Genomic DNA, 12,899 nt, shown 5'->3' on the forward strand with positions numbered 1-12,899 from the left:
AACATTCCAAGAATCCTTGAGAGGAACACCCAGTATACAGTGGGTGTGTCTGCCTTTTCTAACCAGTGAGGGAAGCCTGTAGTGTAGGGAGTGGGTGGGGTGAGGCTGGAGGTAGATCGGCCAGGATGAATAAAAGCCTGGCCATGCCTTTTTTTTTCGAGGGGGGAGGACTCCAACTTTAGCCTAATTTTCAAAGCCGAGAGGGTGATATCACTGGAATGAACGAGGTTCCCTTTCATGATGTCCGGTGTAAGGAGCTGTGATGTCGCTATTGAATTGCCTTTCTGCTTTTTTACAGTATCAGTCAAAAGTTTGGACACACCTGATTAAAACAATGGAAACAAGCATTCAAAGACATTTAGATCTAAAGACTTATGTTTAAACGCTTGAAAGTTGTTTCTTAGACAAATATAAATAGCGAAGTTGATGCCTATGTATGAACTTCTTTCCAAAAAAAAATTGAACTTAAAACAAAATATTTTTGGCTACTTTGAAGAATCTAAAATATAAGGTATAATATAATGTACATCCTGATTTGTTTAGCACATTTTTGGTCACTGCATAATTCCAATTGTGTTATTTCACAGTTTTGGTGTCTTCACTGTTATTATAAAATGTGGAAAATAGTTAAAAATAAAAAAATAAACGTTTCTGTGAGTAGCTGAGTGTTCAGACTTTTGACGGGTGAGGTATAAAGCGCAGAAACGGAGAGGAAAGAGCGTCTGTTTCACTTGACCCCGGGAGCTGCTGCCACTGCGTCATCAGATTCCCCTCTGCCTTAATGGGCTGATGAATTCTCAATAGAACAGAGACAGCGCTGGAGGTCACGCTGCAGTCTGCAGGAAGGTTATCCTCTCGCATGTCATTCTGTGGATGCAGTCCGTATGGAGTGATATTATAATGTAGGCAGCTGTTTTTGGAAGGTTTTAATATGCGGCAGTGTAGCTTAGCGTTAAGGAGCAGGGCTTGTAACTGAAAGGTTGCCGTTTTGATTCCCCGCCGGGTCCCTGCTGTTGCACTCTGAATTCCTTCAGTAAATATCCAACTGTATAAATGGGTAAAATGCGAAAAAACTGTCACCTACATACAGTATGTCGCTCTGGATTAGAGAATCTGCTAAACACCAATAATGTAATGTAATGTAAAAATTATGAAATATTCGCAAATACAATATACAAACGCTTCAGCCCATGCCTGTGTGTGTTAGTGTCGTTTGAAAATAAAGTGAGTACACAGCGTGTGGTGGCAGGTGCTGGGGTAGCCTCTGGCCTGCGGCTGTGAATTTGAGCAGGGGCATTCGCGATGGGGGCCTGTGCCCCCCCCCCAGCAGGAAGCCTTTAATGACAGTTTAACACCGGCGCTTAGCGTCTCGCTGCAACGCGGATTCCTCCCCTGGCGACGTCGTCTGCCGGCAGGCTAAATTGATCAGGTCAGAAGCCTCCCCCTGCGTGATCGGCGCCCGGGCCCAGGATTCTAGAAGACACGAACCCTGCAGTCCGCTCATCTGACGAAAGAGGTGTCACGCTAAAGACAGCCACCTCTTGAACCCTGCAACGGCAGAGTATGTGTAAAGCCCGCGGTTGACATCACTGGTGCAACATGTGGACATACATTTGGATACTATTTCCAGGCAGGGTCTAAGCAGGCTTATGAGCAAGGGGTTCCAAATCGGAGAGTCTGAAACTAGTTTTCTGGCAGCTGTCATTTGTAATGCTGAAGGTGAAACACTTTTGTACTGTAACTGTACTGTACTGAAACTGTAACTATTGTTTTTTTTTTTTAAGGGAAGTAAACATTTAATCTCAGAGACGGGAAATGAAACCAAATCCTGTCAGAGAAAGCAGAGTCTAATGTTCCCACGGTAAACACAGGTGGTTTTAAATGCCTCATGGTGGACTGAGCAAGGCCAAAGGTCTTCGTTAACTTTTTAACAGAGAACGATCGCTGATTCCCATAACGCAGTGTCTGTAAGCAGGAGTACTATCCAGAAGCCCTGTCCCTGCCACCATACTGGGACATATCCCAGGCGAAATGTAGGCCTCATCATGAACAAGAGATTAATGAATGTGTCTGTTGTGTCCTCCTCCGTGACTGAAGTCGTATGTGACTCGGTTATGTGTGTTTACACTGCCTGTCGCTTTTAATAACTCGTCATTTATGTAGCTTGAGGAAAGTTAGATCTCATTCGCGCACATCACAAATAGGGTGTTGAAAACGCTTTTGAGGAGGCGATGTCGACACGGCTTGCCGCACCAAAGTCCCCGAGTGGGAGTTATACAGTCACCTGGGGGTGTGTGTGTGATTGGGAGGGGGGGGCATGTGTTACCACTGCTTAAAAATAGCCCCCACTTTGTCCTTTAAAAAGGCCCCGACACAGCCGATACACCTTATATGGTTCATTACAGTCCTGGATTGGGACATGCGGGGGGTTGGGGGGGTTGGTGGGTGGTCACCCACTTGGGGGAAACATTTCAGCCATGGTTTGGATGCATTAAGATAGATCAGCACTGTCTGCTGAACTTGGGGGAATCCACAGAAATCCATGGGAGTCTCCAGCCTGTCCCCCCGCAGGAAGACACAGCCCCGAAACGAATAATGATCCGCAGCGCAGGGGGATCGCAGGTGACCCGTTCGCGTTTGTAACGATAAATTATTCTGTAGAGCAAAAAACAAACCTTACAAGCAAAGACTTATAATGAGCAGGCTCATGCTTTCAGACGAAAGTTGGAAAACATAACAAACAACACATTTATTTCCGATTTTTTTAGATCAAAAGCGGCCTGATAGCTGAGTATTGGAGCCACCGCCAGTAGCGATACAGTATCGCTTAATGGTCTGAATATTTCTTCCCCAAGGGCACATCTTTAGCATCATGTCAGCTAACAGCTAGTGGCAATGTTGTAGCCATCCAAGGCACGCGGGTGGGAACAGCGTCGGACTCAGTGAACGGCTCCCGTCGGATTACATATGTGATGACAACCCAATCGCAACGCATACTTCATCCTCCTCAGGTTGGGGTGTCCAATGCTTGGGGGGAGTGTGGTGAGTGTGTCTTTTACTTTCTATAGTGCTAATCAGTGCCTGTACATTTCTCCTTTGTCATAAAAAAAGAAAACCTATTCATTCCCGCTTTCCCCTGTTCCCACTTCAGCACTGCAGTGGTGCGAGGCACGTGAATCAAAGTGGTGTTTGTTCCAAAAACTCCTCCATACCCCACACACTGTGGCCGGTTGGGGTCCCAGGCCAGCTGGTTTTCTTCACTAGTTTTACAGTGACTTGGCAAGGCCTTGGCAGCTGCCGTTAAAAAATCCTTCATGCTTTTATCATGGTCATCTAACAACTGCTGTTTGTTAGCAGTGAGCATGTGAAGTGTGGCCTGTTTGTTAGCAAAAGAAGAAACCCCCCCCCATGTTTGGCCTGCTGGAGCTTGCCTCTTTGCCCCAGCTAATTCGATAAAAAACATGTGGAGGCATAATTTGACTCCAGATAACGGAACAGTGGCAAAATTGAGTATCATCACACAGGAGACTGAGCAAGTCTTCCTTTTGTCTACAGACCACACAACTTGCTAATTAGTGTGGTTGATTCACTGTATTGTGTGCCTGCTAGTCATTCTCACTTCCTCATAGGTTTGTTGTAGTCTATGGTTCACTCGTTTTCAAATATTATCTGAAATTTATATTGATCTACAGCTGACTTGCACCTCTGCTGTTAAGGATTTTTCCTCTTTACTGAAAAGAAAGCAGAATGTCTTTCAGAGCAGTTCTCAAATTGGTCTGTGTTATTCAGAGATCATTTCCCCAGATTAACACAGGAGCGCAGACACATCGAGCTTGCTATATCCCAGGTCCCAATAGGAGGGAGAACAGCATTGTCAGCAGTGAATCTTTTGACCAGCCGCATGTCAGCACTGCTAGTGATCTCTACAAGGTTTGATGAGCGCTGCAAATAATATGAACACAAAACAACAGTCTGATTTATGGAGACAAGTCTCTTCAGAATGCCATAGCATTAGGTCATCTGTCCAGTGAATCCAAAATTAAAAATAAGCCATCCGTGAGACGATCTCGTTCGAAACGGTTAAAGGTTTTTCCTTGAATGGGTACAATTCTCGGTATTAGTTACAGTCTGCCTACTCTAGGTAAAATGTAACTATGGTAAATTTAATCTGAAGTCATCATTTTCTCTGCCATATAAATCTGTGACTTGCTTGTTGTTTCCTGCCCCCTGCCTTTGTTTTTTTATCTGTTCCATATGAGGGCCTGTTTTGCGGTTTGAGAAAAACAGCCTATTTTTAGCGTACTATTATTATGTATGGGATTACGTAAAAGTGACAGGGCAGAATTAGCCCGCCTGTCACTAAGATGACCCCGCGCAGCAGAGAGCAGGGCATGTACGTGAACATTCAATATGAAAGCGGTGAGGTATGTGCCATAATGATGCGGCATTAAGCCCACGTACACGGTGATCCCCAGCGCCTCCATGCTGCGCAAGTGCTGGCTGCAGTTTTTGAAGGGGACCAAGTGCATTTATTCGCTTTATTTTTGGGTTTCTGAGCGATGGGGTCCCAGGCCAGCTTAGCAGATAGCCCCCTGCAGATGACCTGCAGCTTAAAGTGAGGTGATACATAGCGATGCTGTGGTTTCACTGTTGTACTGAGAATAGCGGAAGAGAGGCAGAAAATAGCCTGCAGGAGAAGCAAAAAGTGTGGTGTGTGTGTGTGTGTTTCCATTTTTTTGTGTTTATGCATTTTTCTGTAATATCCTTATGTTATTCTAAAAAAAAAACGTAGATATAAATCTTAATTTCACAAATTATATAAACACTGGCAATAGTTTTGAGTGTGATTCAGCGGTATGCAGGTGAGTATTAGCAACAGTTCTTTGTAAGTTAAGTTGATTTATTGGAATGAGCTTTGCCAGAAGCTATTTCAACTCAGGTGTGCCAACACAGGCACAGTGAGGGGTACGTGTATGAGTATGAGCGTGTACATATGTTTGTATATATATATGTGTATATATGTGTGTGTGTGTGTGTACGTGTGCATGTGTGTGCATGCTTACTTGCTAGGATTACCCACTGCCTGGGGCCACTTGACACAGATTATTAATCACCTGGAGTGAGTGAGTGGTCAGTTCATTTGTCTTTCTCCTGTTGCTGCTCACATGACAGACAGGGGGCTGTAGCCGCCCTCGGAGATGAGCCCACTGTCAACAGTGTCCTAAACCTCAGCAGTAAAAGTGTTACACACTCAGAGCTTGTGTAAGGCGTGTTACCCAACGAAAAGGCGTCACGTTTCACAAGACGCCCTGCTTCACACGTGAGGAGTTATTTGATAAACACGTGTTGGCTTGACATGTTCTGTTGCGAGGATACTTTTCTTAGTGTGCAGATTGAGAATCCTTGGCAGCATATCACAAAAAGTGTCATTTATAGCCACTGTCCGTGTTGTGTAGGTATATATATAACTTACAATTCACAAGAAGTGCGTATCAGAATTTGTATAATTTTTTATCTCACATACTCAATACACACTATATTTAGTGTATTAATGGACAATATTGTATACTATTCTGACAGTCAGCACCCTACAGTTGCATATATGGTGATGGTATATTTTGACTGCATGGTGTACAGCTGGTCCCGTTTTAATCCCACAGATTTTCTCCTCATATATTCACGCTCTGGGTGGGTGCATTAGAGCAGTGCCGAGCGCATGACATTGTCAGGAGTGGGCTGTGTTTTTTCATAAGCGGGATGCCTGCTTTCAGCTGAGAGGGCAGGGATTTCGGCACGTCACCCACGGGATGCCGCCCCTCCACTGCCGGCCAGGGGCGGCAGCCGAAACCAGACCTGCGTTACCTCAAGCTTTTTAACAGGTTGCCATGGCGTTAATCTCGAAGGTGCATGCCTGCCCCTCCGCGTGTCTCAGACGCTGACATACCTCGCGCATAGGGTCCCTCCCACATGTGGTACATCTTGTCACTCGCCCGCGGCGACCGGGGAATAACTTTTCCAGACCCCTCAGACGTGCGTGCCTGCGTCCGAAAATAGCTCGGATGGCACAGCGGAGCCGCGGCAGGGGCCTGACTCTCTGAGCTCACCCGGCTTTTCGTCTCCAGGGACCGGGGCCGGACTCGGATGTAAGTCTCGCAGGAGCTGCCTAATCTCTCAGACAGAACAAGGAGAGGAGAAGGAAGAAGAGATTGATGCTGGGGTCTCACATGCCCTCCTCCTCCAATTAGCCTCCCCCCACCTTCAACAGTTTATGCCTGGTAAGATTTCAGTGTCCTTTCTTGCATGCTGTGGTTGATTTGATATGGGGTGTGTTGCGACATGACAGTGCACTTGTTTGTTTTTTTCTGTTTTACGTACATTTTTGGAATAGTCAACGGCTGATTACTTCAAAAGAGTCTTTTTTGGCGACCCTCCCTGCATTTTTTGGCAAGTCACACATTCGTGCTTATATCTGATATGGCTCGTTTAGTAAGGTCTCTGAATTAGTGTATTTAGTGTAATTATGAGCAATACATAAAGTTCAGTGGTGGGGTCGTAGATTTTGGATTCGTGCTTTGCTTTTTATAAACTCTTGACAGAATCTGAGATAACAGCAGATGATTTTTTTTTGGGTGTACGAGCCCACCGAGCCTAGTGATTTGGGTGGATGCAGATTATGTAGACTATTTTAAGGTTATGTTTGTTTTTAAAGTGTTTAAGCCATTCATAGGTGTTTAAACCACAGTTTCATATGAAACAGTTGCCATTTATGAAAGCTAGCACACAGCCAACTCATTTATCAGCATAATCTGCATTTCTGTAAGATCCTTGGTAATGTAATTAAATCAGACATAACACTTTATTTTGACAGATGTTCTATCCTTCATTTTGCTTGGCATCCTATCCACGGTTTAACAGCCTGGAAAACATAGTATCAATTTATGCGTGCTGGCCAGCTTCACCATATACTCCTCGACTGACAGAGAGGCGCATCCCGGATCTGTTTGTTTTATAACTCAAATGAAACTGTCGTCAAGGTGAATGGTCACGCTTTTTGGTTCAGGTGACTTTTGAACAGTTGATCTTTGTACCGCTTATGCTTCACTGAACATTATGGCCCCCAATACAGAAATACGGACACAAGAGGAATGCAGGCACCTCAAATGTCTGCACAGGGGGCAAAGCTTGCCCTGAAGGAGACGCTGATGGGGCAGGGGTTTCTGGGCTTGGTGACTTGTAGCTAGAGGGCTGATGGGTGCAGATGCCCACACTGAATTAGGGAGGCCACATTCCACTGGGCGGGGATTGTGGTGCTTTTAACCGGAGTGAAATAAAAGTAGTAGAGTTGCCAACTTTACTGGAGACAAAGACCGCCCTCCGAAAGTTGCCTTTCTTGTGGATAGAAGTTGCCAAGTGCGAGGGGTGGAGATCAAGACGAAAAACTGAGTGTATTTTCTGCTTGTTTCCTGCATTTTGAGGAACTCTGGTATGATAAACACATGAAATGCCTTTGTGGTTTTGATTACTTGGTGAGGGGAGGGGGGGAAAGTATGCCTTGCAACTTTATGGCACTGTAAAAGTCTCTTGGTCTGGCAACAAAATTGCCAGGTTGCCAACATGCTGAATGAGCTGTGGTTTCTGCCTGGCCACTGGAAGGGCATAACATGCAATTGAAACGTCAGACGAAAACCCGCAAACCCTGCTTTTCAAGGAAAAGTCTCTTTTTTTCCCCAAAGCGTAAATGATAAATGTTATCTATTTAAAACTGAAGTGTGCTGTGCTGTTTGTCCCTCGGTGGATGCTTTCTGTTACTCCATGCACCATCTTATTGGTCTGTAAGTGTCAGTTGTCTCACTGCTATAACAGCTTCACCACACATGCCACAGGTCCCCACGTGTCATTGCTCAACCAACGCTGCTATAAATTTTAAAAAGAATCGCATTAAATGCGTTACAGCGGAGCCGAATAGAGCCGCGTTGCGCAAGCAATGAAAACAAGCCTCGCATTCCTGCCCGCTTCCACGGGTTCGACGCTCGGAGCGCCTGAATGGTACACCTTGGCGTTTTTACGATGGGAACGGGATCAGCTTCCAGCGGGGACACCCCGGAGACTCTGCGGAATTTCACCTTGTCCTTTAATGTGCGGCGTTGTGCTCCCAGGTCCGCACAGTAACACTCTGTCCTCGGCTCTTTCCCCCCTCCAAACCCCCTTTAACAGAGCACCTTTGTTGTCCATGCCAATTGGACAGCCAATGGTTGTTTTTTTTTTTTTGCCGCGACAAATAAAATCTGGGCAGCTTTGTTTACACAGAGTGCACTTGGGGAATTTGGCGAGTTCAGTGTTGGATCTGGCATCGGACTTGCAGGAGGAGGCATGTTTTGTTTGTGAGGAGAACGTAGCGCAAAAAAAAAAAAAAAAAAACAAACGTCAACTCAGAGCGCGGACTGAAACGCTCTTAAAACGGGACTTAAGTCTGAAAGTGCAGGGTAGAGCGTGTGGCAGTTCTGTGCTCCAGTTTCTGTTTGCCGTTTCTCGGCCCTTCCTCATTCCAGCGAGCTGGTACTCTCACTTCATCCCCCCCCTGCCCTTTGAGGGACAAAGGCTTCAAAACAATGCTTTGTAGCTCTTGTAAAAAAAAAAAAAAAAAAACAAGGTTATTGAGTTACAAAATGCCGTGTAATGGTGAAACTCCGATTCAGACAGTGCGCATACACAAGCATGTGCATTCACATTGCACTGAATGGCTGACCAGCATGAAGGAGTCTGTTACTGTGGTGCCGCTGAGAACAGAAGGTATTTATTTTCAACACTAATACATTTTAGAATTGAGATGTCTACTTGATAATATGAACATTTCAAACCACAGTAAATATTTTAAGTCAAGCACCCTAACATGCCAAAAGATGGCTTCTTTTTTCTTGTTTTACTGTAATATTAATAACATGTTAATAATTAATACCTAATATTCAACAATCTGGTTTTATTGCCAAATACCAAAGGACAGGCTCAAAACCCCACACACACATATTTCTCTGGCTCATTTTAGAAAACTAAACTGGTTGGGTTAATTTGTATATTTTGACTAAACTGTAACTTATATTAATGTGCTGTGTTATGTAGCCCAGTAACAAATACTGAATAAACATTCTTTCCTATAAAAAGGGGCTCATCTGAGAGTGGAGCCGGATGCCTTTCAAACCTTTCACATAGGCCAGATAATAAGGTAGATATTTTTTAGCACAGACACACACTGCCGTTGGAGTGGAGGAAGGTGTCCGCAGAGCACTGATGATTAATGAGGGGTGTTACGGGGAGGATGTACTGTCCGAAATCTGCTCCGTGCCGTCCACATATGGTGGATGTGTGGGTAATTGGCAGCGGAGCTCAGTGGCAGCCTGCCCACTGAAAGGTCCAGCTCGCATTGTTAAAAGCACACACTGCAGTCAGGCTGAGCCTGGATCAGCACATTGCAACACTGTGTGATGTTCCTTTCTGCTCTCTACAACTGGGAAAAAAAAAGGATCCACAGCGTTGCTTAACAAGCTCAGCAAAGCAATCTTAACACGGAGCAGGCTGCTGCAATCATCGACCCTGCGCCCATTTTGGATGTTATTCGATGTTTCTGTGCTTAGGACACGTTATCCAGGCTGCCAGCTTGTATTTGGAGCTGTACTTATGTATACAGCTAGATTTTTGCTGAAGCGGTTTGGGTCAAATTTGCAACAGGATCTTCCCCTTGTGTTAACTGAACCTGCACCATTCTGGTTAAGAATGCTGTTCCTTTTATAAATCTAGATCAAAGGAGTAAGGTCAAATGTGAAACCAGAATATGATAATGGAAGAAATATTTTTTTCTCACTGGTTTTGGTGAAATGGTGATACATCTGCAGGCCACTGTCACCCTATTATTTTACTGTTTTTATATCTCTTTACAAACTCCCTTTATGACATCATAAAAAAAGCACTTCATTCAAAGAACTAAAGAATGTATGTTCTATAGGCGTTTGGTTCTCAAGCTGCTTAAACGAGGGAGCTCATTGTAGCCGTTCACGTGTAACCTTGGAGTGAACCCTCGCAACAATCAGCGAGTAGCTTTGAACCCCAGAGTAGCATTCACACAGAGGGTGTTAAAGTAGTCTGGCTGTCTTAATTCATGGGGGTGACCCACGCATCCACCACAGATTCCTTTCTGTGAGGAGGCTGATAGACTGTCAGAGCTCATGTCCCTGAAAAGGGGAGGAGACATGTCTGACTCCAGTATATTTACCTCCATGCAATAAAGGAGCTCCTTCTCACCCTTTCCCCGCCATTGATTTGGGGTTTCTGACCTCAGCCATTCACACAAACGATGATTTGTTACATGTTGCTTAGCGAGATTTATTCCTAAAGCTTCTTTTTGTGAAACCAATAGAACCCTCTTATCATCTTGAGTGAATTCATTGCTTGAATTTTATTTGAATCCCAAGAGGGTACTGCTGGAGTCCAGTGTATGACAGCGTATGTAGGGCCGGATCTCTGAGCCAGACTGCCAGTTCGTCCCAGAAATACTAAAGGCAGGTACTTGGAGTGTTTGAGTGGGCGATCATACTTTAGTTCAATATTTAGTATGAGGGTTCGTGATTCAGTTTATTAGTGCATTATTGCCCAGGGACTCTCCAAAGGTCAAACAACCAATTAACAGTCTGTTTCCATCGCCTTTGAATGGTCAGTACTTAGCACCTCCACCAGGACTCTAATATAATGCCGCTTTGAAATATTAATGAAAATGGGTTAGAGTTTTGCTTTCTGCACTGTGGTTTGAGCTCTGCATGTCTTGTTCCCACCCAGACGGTTGTCAGGATATGCAAGCGTGCCGTTCAGTACCCTCGCTGTACTCTGAGTCTGTGTGTATGCACTGAGGTCATCAAGCAAGTATATGTGTAGTACTGTGTCCTCAAACAGACCTTGCTCTCAGCTGAGAACTGTCTCATTGTGGAACTGTACACATCCTGTCCCCGTACTGTCGCTATACTTGCTGTATGCACTTTTGTAAGTCGCTTTGGGTAAAAGCTTCTGCTAAATAAATAAATGTAAATGTAAATGTGTGGCTTAAGTGAATTTTGGTTGATGGGTTCTCAAACTTATAGCAAATAGCGACCTGAGACATAAAATGGGAATACTGGTATCAAACAGGGGGAGAAAGCCGTGCAGGGAGATGGAGGCTCCATGCACAGTGAAATGGTTGAACAGTGCTGTTGACGTCATATGTTATGAAGCAACTGACTCATGTCAGCTTATCACTGAAAAACAGCACTTGCCATACGGATGATCTTTAATTGATTAGTAATGAAGGTGGCTTGGGTCACAGGGGGCTGTACAGTAGAAGACAGAGGGTCCTGGTAGCCATGTGCCATTCGTATTTTTGCATTGAGCATGCCCAGATGGCGCTGCGGCCTGTTGCACAGACAGACGGGGGGACCATTCGCCCGTCTGTGGGCGTCTCCAGGTTTTTGCCAGCATGCTTGGGTTCGTTTACCTATGACTCACCACCGCAGTAATGAGCTGATTGGCACGGGATCCATCTCTTCGTGTACATCAGGTCAGAGCGCCATGTGGGAGGGACATTACCACCACAGCGACGCTGATGGAAATATTGTGTTCGCCAAACAGCTTTATACGGTGGTGCTGTAGTGTCCACGTGTTCATGCATGCACGTGTGTGTGTTTGTGTGTGTGTGTGTGTGTATAGGGAGAGAGAAAGAGAAAGTGACAGAGAGAGTGATGTAGGCCTCGTGAAATTTCTAAATATGACTGTAATATTACAGAGTAAGAGAAAATTAAATTAACAAGTATAGATAAAGATATAAAGGCACAATCTGAGACAGACTGATAGATAGATATGCATGCCAATCAGCCATGAATGTATTCCCTTTCAGAAAAGCGGTTAGAGCTTATTTTGTTCAAGGTTCATTTTCTGGATGAACACAGCAAAGATTCTGCACAGATATACTGATCTTCATATCATCTGGACGGCTCATTCTGTTTACCAGCCTCTTTAGATACAGGTCAGAGAATCTGCACAGAGTCTTCCCAGCCTTGATTAAACAATAATCCTCAGAGGGCATGTTTTTTTAACCTGTAATCATGCTGGACGTAGAACAACCTGCCAGTATTTTAACGATATTGAATAAATTTGACAAGTTATGGACCGTATGTATGGCAGTTTACCTAAATAATAGCACATAACCTCGCGGTCTACTTGACATTAACCTTAGCAAAATAAGAGTGGGGTTTTTGGGCATACCTGTTCCTTGAGTTTTCTTTACCCGTGAAGCTCAGTCTGTAACGTGAAAACTTTCTTCTCAATGTTTTTCAGCAGACCGGCTACAGTACGTTACACAGAAGAGCCGTGGAGCTCAATGAATCTCTCAGCCCTCCTCGTTCGGGGATTCCGTGGCTGAGCACGATGCTGTAATTACTCTCAATTAGCATGCGATTCTAATTACGCTCTGTTTGTGAAGTGGTGACCGGGAGGGCTCTTGAGGAATTGTTTTCGGCTAATGCGCTGTCCCGATGAATTCGGTTTTAAAGCGCGGCGGCGGTTATGTAAAAGGCAGCGTCGGGTCGAGCTCGTCCACGCTCGGTTCTTTTGATCCCGCCTATTTCTGTCATCCGCGCGATCTGGCGCTTGTCCCAAGCATTTGGGGGGAAACAATACGCCATTAAACAGTCGGGGCAGTGTGGGATCGCCGGGGTAGTAGGGGGGGTTGCCGTAAACAGCAGCGTACAAGTTGTCACATCAGATTTTTCGCAGCGAACTGTCTTAATACGCGTTGCGTAATCGCGCTAGCCATCAGCCCAGTGGCTCTCTTGTTAATCCGCATGCCATTTGTTGGACATACGGGGTCTCCATTGTGTTTGCTC

General features: G+C 45.0%; 1 protein-coding gene across 7 annotated transcripts in view; it reads left to right on the forward strand.

Moving 5' to 3' along the window:
• LOC118769421 (sorbin and SH3 domain-containing protein 2-like) overlaps nt 1-12,899 on the forward strand; it is a 73,787-nt gene that overhangs the window by 5,581 nt on the left and 55,307 nt on the right. For all 7 annotated transcript variants that reach the window (XM_036516488.1, XM_036516489.1, XM_036516491.1 and 4 more), the window contains exon 2: nt 6,123-6,275. The gene's annotated coding sequence lies outside the window, so the exon portion shown is untranslated. The remainder of the gene's footprint in view (nt 1-6,122; nt 6,276-12,899) is intronic.

Source organism: Megalops cyprinoides, chromosome 22 (genome assembly GCF_013368585.1).
Source record: "Megalops cyprinoides isolate fMegCyp1 chromosome 22, fMegCyp1.pri, whole genome shotgun sequence".
NCBI lineage: Eukaryota > Metazoa > Chordata > Actinopteri > Elopiformes > Megalopidae > Megalops > Megalops cyprinoides.